This window comes from Lissotriton helveticus, chromosome 2_1, assembly GCF_964261635.1.
Source record: "Lissotriton helveticus chromosome 2_1, aLisHel1.1, whole genome shotgun sequence".
Taxonomy (NCBI): domain Eukaryota; kingdom Metazoa; phylum Chordata; class Amphibia; order Caudata; family Salamandridae; genus Lissotriton; species Lissotriton helveticus.
The window spans coordinates 114,334,626-114,341,284 of NC_136059.1; the positions used below are offsets into that span (position 1 = coordinate 114,334,626).

Consider the following 6,659-nt stretch of genomic DNA (forward strand, 5'->3'; position numbering starts at 1 on the left):
CTGATTCATCAAGCCGAATTGCGCTCGCAAAGGGCCAGATTCTGAGAATCTGGCCCTTTGCGAGCGCAATTTTTGCATTTGGGATTCATCATCCCAAATGCAAAAATCGGTAATTGCTAATTCGCTAAATTGCGAGGAATTACATTTAAGGAATCTCTATTTGAGATTCCTTAAATGCAATTCATCAACCATTTTTAAATTGCTAATTCGCAATTTCGGGCCGCTATTTACCAAGAGGTCAGACCTTTTGGCCCATAGGAATGAATGGGGAGTTATTCCTTATTTGCGAGTAGCAAATTGCTACTCGCAAATAAGGAATGTGTAGGAATCGCTATCTATTTAGCAATTCCTACATGAATACCTTTTTGCTATGAATCGCTATTAGGGGCTCGCAAAACGGCCCGTTGATGAATAAGGCTGTTTGTCTTGAAGTGTGACGTCTGTCAACAGATGAAGGGCTCCACCCGTGAAACGTCCTGTGCAGACACCTCTACTAATATCAGACAGACCATTAGCTTGCACCTATCTGGACCACTGAGGCCCAGTACACTCAGATGGTCACAGAGGATTCATGCTCAAGATTCCTATGGGTATGGCCTGAGTGCTTGGCTGACGCTCAAACTGTTATAAAACATTTGCGAGTCTTTATAGGATCATACACAGTTGGGCCATTACATTCTGACCGTGGCCCTAAGTTTAGCTCTCGGGTTTACAAGGAAGCCATGGAAGGTTTGGGTGTGGCATTGCAGGTACTCCTCACCTTACCATCCATAGGGAAATTGGGTAGTGGAGAGGAAAAACCAGGACTTAAAGCAGTGTTTAAATGCGAGGGTATTGGGTTCGGGTCACTCACCTATATGGGGTACAGCGTGCCCTCAATAATCTGCCAAGAAGCTCTCAAGGGGGGTCACTCTTATGAGTTCCTATTTGGGATGAGAATGTGGGTACCTGATCTTGATTATGAAGGAAAAGTGGTGGATGAAAAACATTTTGACATCAATAAACGTTTGGCTGTTTTACAGGATCTGAATGTATCCAGGACATGACAAAGTAATGTCCATATAAAGCAGACCGCCACTGGGGAAGTAAACTCAGTAACGACAAAACCTGTCTGGATTCCTAAAGTCAGGGATCTGGTCAGAGAAAAGATATTGGACAAGAAATAATTTGTACCATCCTACAGAAAGCCCATACCTGTCCTAGCAGTCGAAGGAACAAGAACTGTACTCCTGTCGCCTCTTGCCGGAAAAGAAAAGAGATTCATCTCCATTGATCTGATCAAACCACACTATGTGGCCGATACTGAATAGTAGACCTTGTGGACTCCTGTATAGCCAACGTCCTCCTCTCTCTATTATACAGGAAGTTCAAACAGAAAGACTTGTAGTGAGGATAAGGGGTTAGCTGCAAACATTGCTATGTTAGCATAAGTGAGGTATATGCTCAAACGCCATTTTGCTGCTTTTGCCGCCTTTGGACCCAACACTACATGGCTCTGTTCTCGTAAATAACCAGCTTGCGCTCTTTCACATGAGAACTGTCTGTTTTTCACATATCTACGCGTGCTCTGTGCCCTCAGTCTGCACAGCATGTTCAAGGTCGAATAACAATGTATACTGTTAATTCATGTTGATCAGTCCCACGCAAATAGACATAATAGAAAACGCAGCTGCTCAAACTCAGACACAGGTGCTTTTAATATTGCATTGCATGCATGAGGAGGCACTTGGAGACAACCTTTCCAACATCGAGGAGCTGTGCTTGTCCTGGGGTGTGATTCATTCCATCTGTTCTTGGAGGTATGGGTTCCCCCGTCAAGGCCTAGAGGTCTTCTACTATTATTAATTAAAACTAGCTCCAAGCACGGGGAGGGTGGTAACGGCGTTATAATCCTGTTTCCACTGTCATTATAATATGATTTTCCCTTTTGTGCTTCACAGAATTGTAACAATGCTGATTGCATTATTCTTATGCATCTTTTTGTTAGTATTGGCGAGAGTACTGCATCTTAGAGCACGTTAGTTATAAAGAAACATTTTAAACTATACTGTGTCTCTGATTACTCATGTTGTGGACTGATATGAGTGTTAGTTCTGGATTTCCACTATTCCTGAGAGTTGCATGTTCTAGGTGGTCTATTCATTGGTAGCTGCGCTGTAGTACAGAGAACGAATGAGACACTAATGCTAGCCGGATCGGGTTCTAGGTACTGAGGTGGGTTTTTTGGTACACCACAATACAACCAGGCCCTGGATTCCTGCGCATAGTTCTGTGCATGAGCAGAATCCCTGCAACAGACTCATCACGTTTGAGGAGTCAACTACACAGAATGATGGACTATGCAATAATGCCATGGAACTCGTTCCTCTTGGAACTGATGGAGCAAGGATTTGCACGTAAGCAACTTGCTGGATAAATCCTTTCATAAAATCATAATAAAGTACTAATAATTGTTTGTAATACTAATTTACACAGAATTAGTACACAATGTAGAAGAAGGGGAAGCTTGCCTATGTGTCTACTAACAAGTAACCTGAAAGAGACTAAAATGGCCGCTAGAAAACACGGGAAATTAATTGCGCAAGCACCAACAGCATGTTGTCATAACTCTTGGAGGGAAAGCTTTGCTTCTGCTCACTAACATCGAAAATGGCCGCTTCAGAACTCACATGCTAAGTATCTGCTCTGCTTGAAACTAAACTGTATTTTATACTAAGTGCTAATGCATAATGAATTATTTTTATTAAATGGGATTAGAGTAGAGATAAGTGGTATACAGTGAAACCATTTTATTTGAATCTAACATCTTGTCTTTTTGACTTCTTCTTAGTTTGTAATTGGGCCTAAAATGAGAGACAAGGCTAATAACCACGTGGGTCGTGTGCACAGACGCATTAGAAACAAACCCAGAGTTGTGATCTCAAGTCTTGGAACTCGATCAAGGATGACCTTTTCTCATGTTCTGAAAGATGACGGAACATCCTGAAGACTCAATGAACAAATGTATAAATGTTCTACAATATTATAAAATTAATATGAAAACGGGTGGGAAATAAAACTTGGGAGAAACAAATTAATTGGCGGGAACATAAGGCAATGCTCTTAAGAAAAAGTAATAAACTTAGTATGGTGTGACGATCATCTCCTTGGCTTGTCCAATCAGAATTCACAATTTACACAAGTTTGAAACATTTGGGGTTGGAACATGCCATCAAAAGGTATAATTCGGGTAATTAGTTAGATGAAGTGGCCTGATTGCTGCCAGAACGCTGAGAGATCGAGATGCTGTCCGAATGCTGATCAAATTACCTGAAAGCAGACTTAGAATTTTTCATTTTTCATAAATCGATTCATAAATAAAATTAGGAAGTAGTTCTACTGAAGGATCGAGGAGGCGAGGGAACTAGGAAGGAGTTTAGCTTAAGAATCAAGGAGGGAAACTAGCATCAGAGAGGGGTTTGATGCTGGCGTTAAATCCAGAAGAGGTGATCTGTCCTGTCGTAATCCTGTCCTGAAACTGTTACCTGTTATTTCCCGAGGGGTCCAAACTCTTGGCCAGAGGGGTCTTATCTTGCACCATCCTAGGTAAATATAATCTGTGCATTTTGTCAATGTGCCTTTTTTCTCTGTCCTCTTTTTCCTGAGGTACTATCATTGAAATTCATAGTCTAATTTAGGTAACCGAATCGTACCTCTTCAGAATGATGGATTTAACACTGTAGTTTATATTCGATTCACTAAAATATTTCAGATAAAACATTTAACTTAAAACTGAGTCTGAGGTCATTTAATGAATAAATCAGGTGAATATTAGTGTTAAATTACCTATATCTAATCAACTAAAATAGATCCATGTGTAAAAAAGGGCTTAGTAATTAAATAGCGTCAATTCTTTAGGCAGATCTGACATATAGAAAAGCCCTAAAATTGATTTCCAGCGAGGTTTCATTGACCGGATATTGTAAGTGAGTGTGGTTTATGGGCCCGAATGTGTGTATTTTAGTGATACTTGTCCGCAGGTTGGTGTCCCGCTGGGTAAGTTTGACGGTAGCAGAGGATGGTTTTTATTGATTAGTTTGGTGGTTATTGGTTATAGATTCGGGTATTAACAAATCTGTTTGTATATTGTTTAATGTTGCCTGGAAATTCCCGGGGAATGAATAGCAGGTGATGAATAGGAATCACACTGCAGTGAGGTTACTCATCAGTTTTTAAAATTTAGTTGTGAAATAGTGAGAGTAATTGACAGTGAAGAGTTCACTGTTAAAATGTTGGTGTTATAACACGTAGAAAGGGTAACACTGGAAGAGTAGCAGGTTCAACTCAGCGTATGTGAAGAGTAAACAAAGGGTTTACTCATAGTGCCAGAAGAGTAAGCAGAAGGTTTTACTCGTAGTAAAAGAAACTAATCATTTGATTGAGGTTCTTTCTTCTTTGCTGTTCCTGCTCTGCTGTCCCTGGTCCCGAGGACCACAGCATCCAGCTTGCCTCGCGCTCGGGTGAGCGCACAGCTGACATGCATTCCAACAGGGTCTGGATGCGCTAGAAAAATGCTTGCAGAATCCCGCAGAGCGGGTTCTTTCTTTTTGCTGTTCCTGCTTTGCTGTGCCCGGTCCCGAGGACCACAGCATCCCGCCTGCCTCACACTCAGGGGGCTGCACAGCTGACACGCATTCCAACAGCGCCTGGAGGCGCTAGAAAAATGCTTTCTGCCTGTGTTCATAGACCTCTAATTATTACATTTGCGGTGACGGGCGCATTGCTAACATAATTATAAGTAACCCTGCTATGAACAAATGCAAGAGGGCCAAGGGGACGGGACATTGGATGCCTTCATTATGAGGGCAAAATCACTACTTTGTCACGAGATTGAATTAACGGAGGGGCGGCTTTCTTTAGATCCCTCATCTTTGCAGAGGCGTTCGTCATTAGGTACATACACTGCCGGATGCCTACCTCAACATCAAAGCTGTCTATTTCCCACCATTCAATGGGTGGTTCTGGTTACTTCCAATACTCCGGTCGCTGAGTCTGAAGACTCAATAGCATCACACATGAATACTCCTAGCGGGCTTAGTATAGCTACAAGGACTCAGACTTCTAATCTCCCCTCGGTGGGCACAAAGGTAAAGGCACCCAAGGAACGCAAGAAGGGTGTGGGTGCCCAGAAGCCTAAACAACAAAAGGCGCCTCAGTGCAAACACGTGGTCGCGACTTGTTCCATCAGCACTCAGACTATGGACGCCCTCCAGCTGGGAAAATAAAACTGCTATCATTGCTGCTGTTGTGACTGGTTTGGATTCCGCCCTTGACCAGATCAAAGACCTAATAGACAATGGTCGTCTTGACCATGGTAGTCTTGAGCATCTGGACAATGTATTGACCAATATGTTGGGGCATAGCGAGTCTCTCTTTACCTTAGAGAATTCAATGGCCATTAATGCCTTGGAAGTGCGGGGATCTGACAACTCTACTAATTATTATAAGTCAGTCCTGGTTCCTTTAGGTTTAAAGTTTTTTATTCAGCATCTCACACAAAGACCAACAAACATCAACACTGGGCGTTCTGTTAGGGTGGGGAGAACCCCAATCCCGGCCGGACCGGTTACATGCAGTGAATTTTATCAGCCCCTTGCAGCTACATCTGAAGTGCCAGTCCACAGTATGAGATAACGTTCCAGTTCAAACTCCCCCCCCCAGACCCCAACAACCCAACTCCCGGATCCCAACCTCCCCCCCTGCCCCCCCCCCACCCGCCCCGTCCAGTGCACCAACCTCAATTCAGTCCAAGCACAAGACCCCCACTCGCCGGGGAAGTACTCCTCCCACTAAGTCACAGAGCCTGTGCCTCAGGACTCGTGAGCCGCAGGAGGCGGAGGTATTTGGGGCAGGTAATTTCCGTGAATTCCATCAACAACAGGGAGTGAAATGGCTGCCAAAGCTCTGAGAACTGTGATATATCCCCTGCCACCATCAGCGACAGTTTCTCCATGCCTAACACGTGCCACAACCTATAGAACCAGCCCGTGACCGAAGGTACCGTGGCCGTGCGCCAATGGATCAAGATATTTTGCACCGCTGAGCCTAGTGCAATGGCAATCTGCCTACCCCTGCGGGATCTAAGTGGGTACATTAGGCTGTTAGGGAGCCCCAGTAGTGTGTAGGCAGGGAAGCGCGGCAGTTCAATGCCAAAATGCGTATCAATGTTGTCCAGTACCTCCTTCCAATATGCAGCCAGGAGAGGGCAGTCCCATAGAATGTGTGTAAGTGTACCTCGGTGCCCACACCCTCTCCAACACACTGCCTCCTTGCTGTGATCGAATTCGTGTACCCGCTCCGGTGTGTAGTACCAGTAGGTGGAGACTTTCGTTAGAGTGTCAGTAAGGCCCATATGGTACGCTGAATGCCTTGCTCTGTAAGAGATGTTCTCCCAATCCTTAGGGCTCAGTGTCCTCCCCAACTCCCTTTCCCACCTCTCCCTTCCCGGGTTATAGAAGTGTGTGGACGGAGGTTGCAATAATTTATACAGGTCTGTAATCAGTTTAGAGTCTGAAGTGCGTGTGAGCAGCCATTGTTCATAAGGTAGGAAGCGCCTGTCAGCAGTCTCCCTCACCTGAGGCTGGAGGGCCCAGTGGCGTGCCTGCATATAGCGGTGTCTC

General features: G+C 44.3%; 1 long non-coding RNA gene across 1 annotated transcript in view; it reads left to right on the forward strand.

The window, feature by feature from the left end:
- The window catches only part of LOC144819241 (uncharacterized), a 63,122-nt gene extending 59,994 nt beyond the window's left edge, over nucleotides 1-3,128 (forward strand). The window contains exon 3 of the long non-coding RNA XR_013607243.1: nucleotides 2,831-3,128. This is a non-coding gene — a long non-coding RNA (uncharacterized LOC144819241). The remainder of the gene's footprint in view (nucleotides 1-2,830) is intronic.
- The last annotated feature ends 3,531 nt before the right edge of the window (nucleotides 3,129-6,659 follow it).